Below are 14,036 nucleotides of genomic sequence, written 5' to 3'. Positions count from 1 at the left end.
CTGGCTAATTTCTCATGCCAATGCGTCATTAACGATTGAGCCAGTTAGGAAGCTGAGGTGGTGCCAAAATTCCAATCCAACGGTATTTAACAAATTGACGAACAAAAAGCATTTTTGTGAGTTTGAAAGCAAGAAGAGGAACATTCTTGAGTTTGTGATTAATGAAAGCATAACTTTTTGTAATGCGTCCTGCGGGATCCTCCATGTGTCAAATCAATTCTGTAATGGCCCCCCAGAGGCAGGAATCACAGCTGTTACACTGGCGCTTTCCATTAGCTTGTGGCTGTAGGTTTTGATGCTTCATCAGGTTTTCCATATAATTTTTATCTCGAATGGCAGTATCAACTCCATTTTCTTCTGATTATCCATATTTGGATTGAACATCCCATCAATTCTTCTCATAGTTGCCAGATACCAGGACTAATTATTTTCGGAATGATCAAATGAGATCTTCCCACAGAGGAATTTCATTTTATAATTCATTCCTACTTTATTCATCGACATTTTACGTTCATTAATGTATTTTCTACAGAGACAGACTAATTTATACAATGAATAAAATAGGGCAGAATATCTGGAGCATCACCGTTACTGCGCTAGCAATCCAACGGTTTTCACTAATAATCCTGAGAATTTGAGTTGAATTTGATTTATTATTGTCACACGTATTGGGATACAGTGAGAAGTGTTGTTTCTTCCACGCTATACAGACCCCACCATGGCTGTTTGCAAATTGTAATTCTGTTTTGGAAAATCTGGAAATAAACAGCTGGGACTGTTTAAAAGAAAAAGGAACATGAACTTGTGGGATTGACATTGAAGGAATTCAAACTTGCACACTATACTCCACACTATACACTGCTGCCTCGCAGTGCCAGGGACCCGGGTTTGATTCCAGCCCCGGGTCACTGTCTGTGTGGAGTTTGCACATTCTCCCCCGTGTCTGTATGGGTTTCCTCCGGGTGGCCCAGCTTCCTCTCACACTTCAAAGATGTGCAGGTTAGGGGTGGATTGGCCATGATAAATTGCCCCTTAATGTCCCAAGATATGCAGGTTAGTGGGATTGGTGGAGTAAATACTTGGGGTTACAGGGAACAGGTCCAGGTGGGATTGCCCCTTAGTGTCAGGGGGATTACGTGGGTTTACAGGGATAGGGCCTGGGTGGGATTGCGGCCGGTGCAGACTCGAATGGCCAAATGGTCTCCTTCTGCACTGTAGGGATTCTCGGTGTGATCTCACCAAAGCCCTGTACAAATGTAGTTTGCTCCAGTACTCAAGGCCTCTTGCAATGAAGGTCAGCATACCATTTACCTTCCCAACTGCCTGCTGTACCTGCATAGATGCTTTCAGTAAAGAGAACCTCCTCAGGCTCCTAATTTCACCACTTTTCTCGGTAGCACCTTCACAAAGACAACAGGACGAGCAGATAACTGAGACCCAGATGTTCTCAGTACAGCAGACACAGGCCATACTAAGATCAGATGAAGACGCATTGCTCCATCATCCCTTACAAAGAACATACATAGAACATAGAACATTACAGCGCAGAACAGGCCCTTCGGCCCACGATGTTGCACCGACCAGTTAAAAAAAAACTGTGACCCTCCAACCTAAACCAATTTCTTTTCGTCCATGAACCTATCTACGGATCTCTTAAACGCCCCCAAACTAGGCGCATTTACAACTGATGCTGGCAGGGCATTCCAATCCCTCACCACCCTCTGGGTAAAGAACCTACCCCTGACATCGGTTCTATAACTACCCCCCCTCAATTTAAAGCCATGCCCCCTCGTGCTGGATTTCTCCATCAGAGGAAAAAGGCTATCACTATCCACCCTATCTAAACCTCTAATCATCTTATATGTTTCAATAAGATCCCCTCTTAGCCGCCGCCTTTCCAGCGAAAACAATCCCAAATCCCTCAGCCTCTCCTCATAGGATCTCCCCTCCATACCAGGCAACATCCTGGTAAACCTCCTCTGCACCCTCTCCAAAGCCTCCACATCCTTCCTGTAATGTGGGGACCAGAACTGCACACAGTACTCCAAGTGCGGCCGCACCAGAGTTGTGTACAGTTGCAACATAACGCTACGACTCCTAAATTCAATCCCCCTACCAATAAACGCCAAGACACCATATGCCTTCTTAACAACCTTATCTACTTGATTCCCAACTTTCAGGGATCTATGCACACATACACCTAGATCCCTCTGCTCCTCCACACTATTCAAAGTCCTCCCGTTAGCCCTATACTCAACACATCTGTTATTCCTACCAAAGTGAATTACCTCACACTTCTCCGCATTAAACTCCATCCGCCACCTCTCGGCCCAACTTTGCAACCTGTCTAAGTCTTCCTGCAAACTACGACACCCTTCCTCACTGTCTACCACACCACCGACTTTGGTGTCATCAGCAAATTTGCTAATCCACCCAACTATACCCTCATCCAGATCATTAATAAATATTACAAACAGCAGTGGCCCCAAAACAGATCCCTGAGGTACACCACTTGTAACCGCACTCCATGATGAATATTTACTATCAACCACCACCCTCTGTTTCCTATCCGCTAGCCAATTCCTGATCCAATTTCCTAGATCACCCCCAATCCCATACATCTGCATTTTCTGCAGAAGCCTACCATGGTGAACCTTATCAAACGCCTTACTAAAATCCATATATACCACGTCCACTGCCTTGCCCCCATCCACCTCCTTGGTCACTTTCTCAAAAAACTCAATAAGGTTAGTAAGGCACGACCTACCTGCCACAAAACCATGCTGACTATCACCTATCAATTTATTACTCTCCAAATAACTATAAATCCTATCCCTTATAATTTTTTCCAACATCTTGCCGACAACAGAAGTGAGACTCACCGGTCTATAATTCCCGGGGAAGTCTCTGTTCCCCTTCTTAAACAATGGGACAACATTCCCCTTCTTAAACAATGGGACAACATACAGGGGAAACATTCCCATCCCCTGCCACGGGAATCATAGTGGGCGAGGGGCGGATCATGCAAAGGTCCATTGATCTTGGGTGGGATTTTCCAGCTTTGGGGCCAGAAAATCCCGTCTGCACAATTTAGCAACTGCTCACTTCAGAATCCATCCTACAAAAAGCTACACAAGACCTGCTGCTTAATCATCTCTTCAAATCCAAAAGGACCCACTGGATTTCTGCCCGATCGCAATAGATTCAACCCATTCACATTTTTAATTGTCCTTGTCCTTTCTCATTGATCCTCACTTTGTCACATGCGTAGCATTTATTTGATGATTTATGGATATGCAACGAGAAAGAGATTGACAAAAATGAGTGTAGGCCCTTTACAGTCAGAAACAGGAGAATTCATAACGGGGAATAAAGAAATGGCTGAGGAATTAAATTTGTACTTTGCTTCAGTCTTCACAAAGGAAGACATGAATAATGTACCAGAAGTGCTGAGAGACACATGTTTTAGTGAGGAGCTGAAGGAAATCAGCATTCAGAAAGAAATGGTTTTGGGGAAATTGACGGGATTGAATGTGGATAAATTTCCAGGTCCTGATAATCTTCATCCCAGAGTACATAAGGAAGTGGTCCTGGAAATAGTACATCTATTGGTGGTTATCCTTCAAAATTCTTTGTACTCTGGACTGGTTCCTACAGATTGGAGAGTAGCTAATGTAAACCCGCTATTCAAAAAGGGAGGTAGAGAGAAAACAGGGAACTATAGACCAGTGAGCCTAACGTCGGGACTGGGGGAAGTTGCTAGAGTCTATTATCAAGGATTTCATAACTCGGCATTTGGAAGGCAGTGGTATAATCAGACAAAGTCAGCATGGATTTACAAAAGAGAAATCATGTTTGATGAATCTATTAGAATTCTTTGAGGGTGTAACTAGTAGAGTTGACCGAGGAGAACCAGTGGATGTGGTTTATTTAGACTTTCAGAAGGCTTTCAACAAGGTCTCACATAAAAGACTATTATGTAATGTCAAAGCACATGAGATTGCAGGTAATGTCTTGAGATGGATAGAAAACTGATTAGCAGATAGGAAGCAAATCGTTGGCATAAATGGATCATTTCCTGATTGGCAATCGGTGACTAGTGGGGTTCCGCAGGGATCTGTGCTAGGACCCCAACTGTTCACATTATATATTAATGATTTGGAAGAGGAAACTGAAAGCATTGTCTCCATATTTGCAGATGATACAAAGTTGGGTGGGAGGGTGAGCTGTGAGGAGGATGCAGAGATGCTTCAGCATGATTTGGACAGGCTGAGTTTGTGGGCATCTGCATGGCAGATGCAGTATAATGTGAGGTTATCCACTTTGGTAGCAATAATAGGAAGACAGATTGCTACTTGAATGGGTGTAAATTGAAAGAGGTGGATATGCAACGGGACCTTGGTGTCCTCGTGCATCAGTCGCTGAAAGTAAGTGCGCAGGTACAGCAGGCAGTAAAGAAGGCAAATGGTATGTTGGCCTTCATAGCGAGAGGATTTGAGTATAGGGATAGGGATGTTTTACTGCAATTGTACAGGGCGTTGGTGAGGCCACACCTGGAGTATTGTGTGCAGTTTTGGCGTCCTTATCTGAGGAAGGATGTCCTTGCTATAGAGGGAGTACAGCGAAGGTTTACCAGGCTGATTCCTGGGATGGCAGGTCTGTCATATGAGGAGAGACTAAGTCGGTTAGGATTATATTCACTGGAGTTTAGAAGAGTGAGAGGGGATCTCATAGAAACTTATAAAATTCAAACAGGATTAGACAGGGGAGATTCTGTTCCCAATCCAAAAGAGAAAATGCTGGAAATCTCTGCTGAGGTTTTCCAGCATTTTCTCTTTTGGTTTCAGATTCCAGCATCTGCAGTAATTTGCTTTTTAGAATGTTCCCAATGGTGGGGGGAGTCCAGAACTGGGGGTCATAGTTTGAGGATAAGGAGTAAACCTTTTAGAACTGAGGTGAGGAGAAATTTCTTCACCCAGAGGGTGGTGAATGTGTGGAATTCACTCCCACAGAATGTAGTTGAGGCCAAAACATTGTCTGATTTCAAGAAGAAATTAGATTTCGCTCTTGGGGCTAAAGGGATCAAGGGATATGGGGGGAAGGAAGGACCAGGATATTGAATTCGATGATCAGCCATGATCAAAATGAATGGTGGAGCAGGCTGGAAGGGCTGAATGGCCTCCTCCTGCTTCTAGTTTCTATCTTTCTATCTTTCTGTTGGGTTATTGGCCTATGGGTGCAAAATTATCGGCTGTTCATGTCCTTCAAGTTAAAGTTTATTCATGAGTCACAAGTAGGCTTACATTAACACTGCAATGAAGTTATTGTGAAAATCCCCCAGTCGCCACACTCCGGTGCCTGTTTGGGTACATTGAGGGAGAATTCAACATGGCCAATGCACCCTAACCAGCACATCTTTCGCCTTGCTGCCGCTGTAAGCAAGGATGGAGAATTTCGCACTCAGCCAAATCCCCGTTCTCCAGTGGGACCAGAAAATCACCCTGACGTGAATGGCCAGATAATTCGGGCCTATATCTTTTGGTTTATAAAATTAACATACATTGGGGTTGTATCTCTGAATGTAGTGTAAATGAAATGGGTCATGTGACCAACTCTCGCACCTACCTGAGATTTACCCTGTGTGGTTGAATTATTCAAGATCCAATAGAAAATGCAATTGGTTTTATTGAAAGGGAAGTGAAATATTTGTCCCCTGGGACAATGATAGCTGTTTCTCACTCCACAATGAGGAGCCACTGAATCCCATAAGACCCAGAAAGTTGATATTAACATTGGGTCATAAACAGTTGTGCAACTTGTCCCTTTGTGTCTAAGACGAAAGGAAGCAGTGGTCACTGATAGATTATGAACATTTCTACATGGATACAGGGCTAATGTGATTCCTGTTGTCATGGAGAAAAATATAGTGTTAAGAACCCTACTGACGTTAAAGGCAATGGAATCCCAAAACCTCGAAAGGGTAACTTGGAGCATTGGTTCTTAGTGGCATATATTGTCCATTTGGCAATAATGTGAGGAAGGCTATGTAAACCAGTGAGGAGCAGTTAGGCCTTGTTATAATTGATAAAGAATATTTATTAGTTTGAAAGGAATACACAACAAGGACTACAGTACATTATAACAGTACACTTAACTGCAATAATGTCTATACACACAGTATCTCATGAAGGTAACCCTCATTCCCAACTACCAACGTTCCTCAACTCTGGGAAATACACCCTTCCCAAATAACATTCAATATTACATAACGCTATGAGTTAAATATTGCAAAACATTACCACCCATAAGTCTTCTCCCAGTCTGCAAAATCTTTCAGTGTAGCGTTTCTCCTCTCAGATCTTTTCAAATGGTAGCTTTCAGCACCAACATGTTTTTGGGAAAGCCTGTTTTCTCCCTCTGGTCGGGGCTATGGCTGTACTGTATTGTATGACAGTACTGTACAGTACACCGTGCCATGTAGTGTATGGCAGCACACGGCATGGTGGCGTAGTGGTTAGCACTGCTGCCTCACAGCGCCAGGGTCCCGGGTTCGATCCCTGGCTTGGGTCACTGTCTGTGCGGAGTCTGAATGTTCTCCCTGTGTCTGCGTGGGTTTCCTCCGGGTGCTCCAGTTTCCTCCCACAGTCCAAAGATGTGGGGGTTAGGTTGATTGGCCATGCTAAAATTGTCCTTTAGTGTCCTGAGATGCGTAGGTTAGAGGGATTAGCGGGTAAAATATGTTGGGATATGGGGGTAGGGCCTGGGTGGGATTGTGGTTGGTGCAGACTCGATGGGCCAAATGGCCTCTTTCTGCACTGTAGGGTTTCTATGATTCTATGATTGGCCATGCTAAATTAACCCTAGTGACAGGGGGATCAGCAGGGTAAATATATGGGGTTACGGGAATAGGGTCTGGGTGGGATTGTGGTTGATGCAGACTCGATGGGCTGAATGGCCTCTTTCTGCACTGTCGAGGTTCTATGATTCTATTCCGTTACCTGCGCTGGATATGCTATTGCCATCCTTTGATGATATCCTGTCTAGGTAACCCCATGCACCAGAGTTTGTACCTTATCGATGCAAAGTATTTTATTACCTCTACACTTTGAACTCATCTCCCTACAATTCTAACACCTATTTCTGTACATTTTTGTTCACCCCCCGGTCACTTCTTTTCCTCCTGTTGTGTTAATTTGCTATTAGATGCACCCCTATCGCTTCCTCTTTTATCCAATTATTATCTTTATTTCAATCCCACTTTTATGTTTAATCTTGATTTTACTCAATTTTTGAATCTTCCTTAAATTAATAAAATTTGGGATTGTGTTTCTCGTTGAAAGCACAGAGGGGGAAGCTGTTCAGTCGTTTCAAATTGAAATGACAGATGAAGAGAGAGTAGTGCTGAGTTAATATTACCCTTTCGTTTAATCATTTGACTCCGTGAAAATTTTAAAGATAGCACAACATTGCCGTCTCTCAGCGCCAGGGACACAGGTTCGATTCCCGGCTTGGGTCACTGTCCGTGCGGAGTCTGCACGTTCTCCTCGTGTCTGCATGGGTTTCCTCCGGGTGCTCCGGTTTCCTCCCACACTCCAAAGATCATAGAATCCCGACAGTGCAGAAGGAGGCCATTCGGCCCATCGAGTCTGCACCGACCACAATCCCACCCAGCCCCTAACCCCCATAACCCCATATATTTAGCCTGCTAATCCCCCTGACTCGAACGGACCATTTACCATGACCAATCGACCTAACCCACATATCTTTGGGCTGTGGGAGGATACTGGAGCACCCAGAGGAAACCCACACAGACACGGGGAGAACGTGCAAACTCAACACAGACAGTGACCCAAGCCGGGAATCGAACCTGAATCCCTGACGCTGTGAGGTAGCAGTGCTAACCACTATGCCACTGTGCTGCCCACCAGGGCGGCATGGTGGCACAGTGCATGTTAGGTGGATTGACCGTGCTAAATTGACCCTTTGAGCCTCAAGATGTGTACGTTAGGGGAATTACCAGGGTAAGTACACAGGGTTACAGGGATAGAATCTGGTTAAGATACACTGTCAGAGAGTCAGTGCAGGTTCAATGGACCAAATGGCTACCTTCTGCACTGTAGAGATTCTATGAGAACTTGTGTTACATTCTTTGAGCCATTACTGGTTTCTATGGAGATTGTAACACTTACTGCTTCTAACTGTGCAGTGTGCTCCAGCCTAGCCTTGTACAATGTGGACAGTATATTAGTTGTAATCTCAATTCCAGCTTTGTGAGGTCTGATTTTATCATTTGATTCTCCTGGATCAAAGACCACTCTGTGCTTTCTGAGCATTACCCCAATAACCTCAATACCTCTTACAGCTCGCCACTGTAAGTATCTCACCCCAGTTTAACCACGTCTTTTAAAGTAAATTTCTTCCCATCAGAGAGACTTTGTTCCCTCCAACTACTGCCAATGACAAGTAATGACACATCACTATATTCCACCATAAGAGTAACTTCACCTCGTACTGTTATTGGAATAACTAGTCAGTTTCATCCTCCTTTTGTGCAAGGGATGGCACGGTGGCACTGCTGCCTCACAGCACCACGGGCCCAGGTTCAATTCCGGCCTTGGATCACTGTCTGTGTGGAGTTTGCACGTTCTTCCTGTGTCTGCGTGGGTTTCCTCTGGGTGCTCCGGTTTCCTCCCATACTCCAAAGATCAAAGAATCATAGAATCATAGATTCCTACAGTGCAGAAGGAGGCCATTCAGCCCATCAAGTCTTCACCGACCACAATCCCACCCAGGCCCTATCCCCACAACCCCATGCATTTCCCCTAGCTACCCCCTGACTCTAAGGGGCAATTTAGCATGGCCAATCCAATTAATCCTTGGACTGTGGGAGGAAACCAGAGCAACCGGAGGAAACCCACACATGTGCGGGTTAGGTGGGTTGACTATGCTGAGATGTGTAGGTTGGGGGATTAGCGGGGTCAGTGCGAGGGGTATGGGTATAGGGTGCAGGGGGTAGGTAGAGGTGCACTGCGTAAGACGCTCTGGAGAGTTGGTGCAGACTCAATGGGTAAACTCCTTCTGCACTGTAGGGATTCTGTGAACATGACTTAGAATTGCTGAACTGAACTTCTGAAATAACAAACAGAGCTGCAGCAACACCAACAATGTTGTGAATCCGTCCTGCTGTTTGGAAGTGACCAATTTCCCACAGGCCGTGCACTCTAACAGGAAGTGGGAGCATTTAAGTAGTAATGGGACCATCTACATTTCCGACTGTGAACTCACTGGTCTCATTGGATCCGACTGAAATCCAAGCAGGCCTCCTCTACCGGCTCAGAACCTCCTTGCAATTGACAAATACCACTTTTTGCCATTTCCATGGCTGTGTCCTCATCCCAGACTCCTGACATGTCAGCTTATTGCCTTTATTCAAAAGCTTGGCTGAGACATTATTGTTTTTAAGCCTCTGACAAACGTGTCTCCAAGGTTATAACTTTGTGCCGTACCCACAGTGACAATAAAGCTTCTTTAATTCCAGAACATTAGCAGCAACTGTTTCAGTTGGCAATTCTTTCCTTCCACGGAGCGCTACTCTGAGCAATTTAATTCTTAGTCGAGCCGTAATGCGTCCAGGATCTCATTAACCTCAGAACATTCCATAGTGTTAGGGTCTCAGGGCAACATTGGTTAGATACAACCTCAAAGGCATCTGGCCCACCTTGGGAAGGAAAACACTTACCTTAACCTCATCTCCTACTCCCTTCACTTTCAGCTGAAAGTGTAACCTCCCTTCACAATGACACCAGTCCTCTGATGGGGTTGAATTCCTCCATTGTTCTTACACAACCACAATAAACTACAAAGAGTCGTGAATGTAGCCCAGTCCATCACGCGAAACAGCCTCCCATCCATTGACTCTGTCTACACTTCCCGCTGCCTCAGAAAAGCAACCAGCATAATAAGGACCCCACGCACCCTGGACATTCTCTCTTCCACCTTCTTCTGTCGGGAAAAAGATACAAAAGTCTGAGGTCACGTACCAACCGACTCAAGAATAACTTCTTCCCTGCTGCTGTCAGACTTTTGAATGGACCTACCTTGCACTAAGTTGATCTTTCTCTGCACCCTAGCTATGACTGTAACACTACATTCTGCACTCTCTCCTTTCCTTCTCTATGAATGGTATGTTTTGTCTGAATAGCAAGAAGTTTAACAACACCAGGTTAAAGTCCAACAGGTTTATTTGGTAGCAAAAGCCACACAAGCTTTCGGAGCTCCAAGCCCCTTCTGAATCTTGTCCTTGTTCTTGTCTGAATAGCGCACAGGAAACAATACTTTTCACTGTATGGTAGTACATGTGACAATAATAAATCAAATCAAAATCAACCGTGCCTTCAGAGTCATTATTTTCAATTACTGAGTTGACTCATTCTACCTGAATATGATATGCACACAGAGCAAGTTTTCAAATTGTTCAAACTTTCTTAAAATCAACTTTAGGAGTTCTTAAAAGTGTGACGAAATTTGCTTAGCCCTTAATTCCTCAAATTAAATGTAAAACCAATTTAATCGCAGCCTTGTTGCCATCTTTCTGTTGCATATTACATTGTGAACTCATTATAAGTGGATTCACAGCACGCAGCCATATTAAGCTAACTCTGTTTGACACCTCCCCAGCAGAAAGGGCAGCAGAGAGAGCAATCTAACAATATGCCCAATCCTGCAATATACCTCTTGCCTGAAATACAGCCAACCCAATTCTCCCTCTGTTAACTTAAATGGGAGATAAATATATCAGGCCCTGACACTGATAATCCTCCTCCCTAAACTATACACAGGTTTTTTATTCATTCATGGGACATGGGCGTCGCTGGTTGGCCAGCATTTATTGCCCAAAGCCTAGTTGCCCGAAAGCAGTTGAGAGTCAACCACATTGCTGTGACCATGAAACCATTGTCGATTGTCGAAAAAACCCATCTGGTTCACTAATACCCTTTAGGGAAGGAAATCTGCCGTCCTTACCCAGTCTGGCCTACATGTGGCTACAGAGCCACAGCAATGTGGTTGACTCTTAACTGCCCTCGGGCAACTAGGGATGGGCAATAAATGCTGGCCAGCCAGCGACGCCCATGTCCTACAAATGAATAAGTAAATTCATCCAGGCAGTAACCCAGTTAAAATGGGGACCCTTAGTGTTAAAGTACCAGTTATTGTAAAATGTGTGTGTGGGAGCAGCGGGGAGTGTGTGTGGGGTGGGGTGAGTTGGGGGGGAGGGCGTCGGTTAGCTGAGTTGGCTACCATATGGTTCACAATAACACCATTACTGGTATAAATTCAATTCCCGTTCCGGTTGAAATAATCTTGGGCTCTGCCTCCTCACCTTATCCCTGACAGTGGAAGGTGCCCTGCCAAGAAAATAGCTCAGGATAAATCAGCAGCAGATAATGAGCCAAGGACCTGCCTTCAGTCAGAGAATGTATACATCAAAGTAAAATCTGCATCCCTCAGACTCGCCTTTGGAATTTCCAGACAAGCCACATATACATCTCAAGTCTTCAGCTTTGCATAGTAATGACCAGACTCAAATTGACCCGGTTAAACTGCATTGTTTAAAAAAGCCATTTAATTTTGAGTCGTAAATGCAGACTATACAAGCATCTGCCAAGTGTAGCAATCTAATTAAATCATATCTTGCTTGACTGGGCTGGACTTGTTTATATCAGCAATGCGTATGATTTTGTTTCTGTCCCTGACATTGTCGTTTTGAGAAAGAATTCAAAGTGGCCAGTTCTGAATTCATTGTTGAGGCAGTTTACATTTTCACATTCTATTAAACTAACCTGGATATGAAGGGCTGCAGCCCAGTTTGTTTGGTTGACTATTCTATACAGATATCACAGCCACCAGCTCCATCAGCTTCACTTCTTCTGTGAAGCTTTTTTTTTATCACCAGCATATGTTCAAAGGTTACTGAAGGGAACTAATAAGCCTTTGGAGTTTTATTGTTTGGTAACAGATGGCACAGAGTTAAGGGAAGTGCAGCTGATTATTTAATTTGTTGACTTATTTTGGTAAACAGAGTCAGCAGGTTTTAGTGGGAGTTATACCATCTTCACTCTGATCATCGCCACTGAAGAGAGTCAGAAAACAGAAGTGAGGTTAATTTTTGTGCTGTGCCCACATTGGTCGGGGAGTGGGCAGGATGATTGTACCTTGCACCAGAGAATTTTGATAGGAGGCCCAGTTGATTCGCGGTGGCACAGTGGTTAGCACTGCTGCCTCACAGCGCCAGGGACCCGGGTTCGATTCCCGGCCTGGGTCACTGTCTGTGTGGAGTCTGCACGTTCTCCCCGTGTCTGCATGGGTTTCCTCCGGGTACTCCGGTTTCCTCCCAAAGTCCAAGGATGTGCGGGTTAGGTGGATTGGTCATGATAAATTGACCCTTAATGTCAGGGGGACGAGCGGGGTAAATTTGTGGGGTTACAGGGATAGGGTCTGGGTGGGATTGTGGTCAGTGCAGACTCGATGGGCCGAATGGCCTCCTTCTGCACTGTAGTGATTCTGACAGCAGGGTGACGTGCCTCAGTTGCGTGGAGGAAGTGACTGGCAGAGATTGCCTCTCGACAGCCTGTCATTAGGCAGAGTGGAGAATCTAGAAAGGCAGATTGTGATTGCGAGCCAAGGGATAAATAACAAAGCAAATTTCAGTGTCAGGAAAGTTCAAAAACAGGAAGATCAAAGCAACTTACTGCGAATGCTGGAATCTGAAACAAAAACAGAAAATGCTGGAAAACCTCAGCGGGTCTGACAGCATCTGTGGAGAGAGAATAGAGCCAACGTTTCGAGTCTGGGTGACCCTTTGTCAGAGCCCTATTTTCAATTGTCTTTAGTTCTGACAAAGGTTCATCCAGACTCGAAACATTGGCCTGATTTTGTGTCCATAGATGCTGTCAGACCTGTTGAGATTTTCCAACATTTTCTGCTTACGTTCAGTTACACAACTAGCAATGGAGATGTCAACATGAGGAAACTACAAAGGCTCAAAGCTCCTAAAAGGATGAATGAATATCTGATCTATTTCTAGCTTATATTACTTTTTAAAATTTTATTAGTGTCACAAGTAGGCTTACATTAACGCTGCAATGAAGTTACTGTGAAAATCCCCTAGTCGTCACACTCCGGCACCTGTTCGGGTACACTGAGGGAGAAATTAGCAAGGCCAATACACCTAACCAGCACGTCTTTCAGACTGTGTGAGGAAACCGGAGCACCCGGAGGAAACCCACGCAGACACGGGGAGAACGAGCAGACTCTGCACAGACAGTGACCCAAGCCGGGAATCAAACCCGGGTCCCTGGCGCTGTGAGGCAGCAGTGCTAACAATTGTGCCACCATGCCGCCCTATGTTGTTGTGCTGAGTTCCCAAAGACTGGTGATCAAGGATTCGCAAAAAAACAATACTTTATTCACTGGCTGAGCTGTGTGTACACTGCTCCAGGGAGAGCTCCCCCCCCAATCACATGACCCTTTTAGTAGTCACGTGACCAGTCTACATTCTGCGTTGATACCTCTGCCATCTGTATGTCATGGGCACTTTGTGAAAGTCGCAATGGGAAGGCTAATGGATATGAAAATTGCATTGGGAATCCTGGCAATGTTACTGACCCCTGTGGAGCTGAACTGCTCAGTGTTTGATTATGTACGTCTGTCGCATTTTGTTAGTTAAACCTGGGTGTGGTCACTTAGAGAGAGAGACCGAAGAAAAGTCACAAAGACTCAAAACTTCTGTTTCTCTCTCCACAGACACTGCCAGACCTGTTGCGTTTTTCCAGCATTTTCTTTTATTACTTCAGATTTCCAGAATCTGCAGTATTTTGCTTCTAGATTAGAGACTGGATTGAGACTGGCTGCTATCAGCATGGGAGGGGACATTTTTAAAGCATTGTAAACAGAGCTCCTGCACATGCTTCAGAATTTACCTTCTCTAAAACTCCCCTAATGGGCGGCACAGTGGCACAATGCTCACAGTGCCAGGG

This window comes from Mustelus asterias, chromosome 23 (genome assembly GCF_964213995.1).
Source record: "Mustelus asterias chromosome 23, sMusAst1.hap1.1, whole genome shotgun sequence".
Taxonomy (NCBI): Eukaryota; Metazoa; Chordata; class Chondrichthyes; order Carcharhiniformes; family Triakidae; genus Mustelus; species Mustelus asterias.
This window is presented reverse-complemented; position numbering follows the sequence as displayed.